This window comes from Triticum dicoccoides, chromosome 2A, assembly GCF_002162155.2.
Source record: "Triticum dicoccoides isolate Atlit2015 ecotype Zavitan chromosome 2A, WEW_v2.0, whole genome shotgun sequence".
NCBI classification, from domain to species: Eukaryota; Viridiplantae; Streptophyta; class Magnoliopsida; order Poales; family Poaceae; genus Triticum; species Triticum dicoccoides.
The window spans coordinates 709,778,256-709,779,751 of NC_041382.1; positions in this window are offsets into that span (position 1 = coordinate 709,778,256).

Consider the following 1,496-nt stretch of genomic DNA (forward strand, 5'->3'; position numbering starts at 1 on the left):
CCCCGCATCCACCGCTTTCCATTACAAAGCCATCCTCTTTTTCACAGTCTTTCCCTAGCTCATTCCTACCCTAGTTACTTGTATCATCGTCGCTCACTAATATCACCCAAGCATGTGCATGCAATCGCCGCCCTCAATCTTCCCTCAACATCTAAGATGTCGATGAACCCCTCAAGAACCCTAATTGTACTTAGTCTAATTGTAATCCTAACCAATTCATGCTAATGTATGTGTCGTGTAATTCTTGTCGTTTTTAATTGAAAGCAACAACTAATTTTACTACTCCAGATAGAAAGTACTAAATATTCATGAGACACCATTTTCCTTACGGGGAGGACGGTCGTTTTATTCTCTTAGAACAAGATTGAATTGGTTCCAAAATAGGCGACTTCAACTTCTTAACCTTTTCCCATACTACTCGCCCTTATACAAGGTTTCGACGCAATTTTAGTCATATTGTTCTGAATTTGTCCCGTTATATATGTCATCAAGTAAGAACTATCCATGATGGTTGAATTTTTCAAATCGACTCGTCTTGTGTGTGGAAAAAGGAAGTGAAATACGTAAGATGTTCAATGATGAAAAATGGCCATACATGAAAATAGTCAAAAATCAGTAACATTTTACTTTTAATTATATCGTGCCTAAATGTAGGAGGCTCAAGAGTGGAACGTTTTCACATGACATTTACATGGTGCCGAAGTTAGACGATCATAATAATTTGAAAGTTCGCAGGAACACCATTATTCATGAGACATAGCGCCATCCAATTTAATGGCGGCAACCACTCTAGCTTGGAATTTATGAGGGGAAAAGGAACACAAGTGGCTACGGCGCATCTTCTGTTTTAAAGGCTCCCCTCAGAGCAAGTACAATAGAGCTGAGTCAGCTGGCTATAAGAAATAAACTAGTATATTCTTGCTTAGTTGGAGAAAAGAGAAGAAGAGAGAGAAGGGAAGCGGGCTCTTGGTGAAGAGCCAGCTCTAGCACGTGCTCCTAGACACTTTGTGAGAGTGAAAGGTGGGCCATATAATAAAAAAGTAGTACACTCTTCTAATCAACTATTGTACATATTGTCTATAAGATGGGCTATAGATGGCATGGCAATGGCTTATAACCAGCAGTTGGCTATACTATTAACCATGCTCTCAGCATTGCATTGCAATCATAGCTCACACGCATTAATCTAATCACGAATTTAAGGTGGGAGATTGTTTTCCATAACTACCGAATAGAAAGCCTTTAAGGCTAGCCATAGTGGGGGTAACTTAGGTAGTAACTTAACACATCTCAAGACAATTTTGCTTATGTGACAAGTATTTAATGAGGAGAGAGGTGCTTGGAGTAACATAATACATGTTACTGTAACATAGCGCTTCCCAAGGTAAAATGAGTCTATAAGACAATAAATTAAATAAACTATGACACTACTACTAAGATACTTTGCACTATGGGGGTAATAACTTAGGCCCCGTTTGGTTCATAAGTCGTAGGAC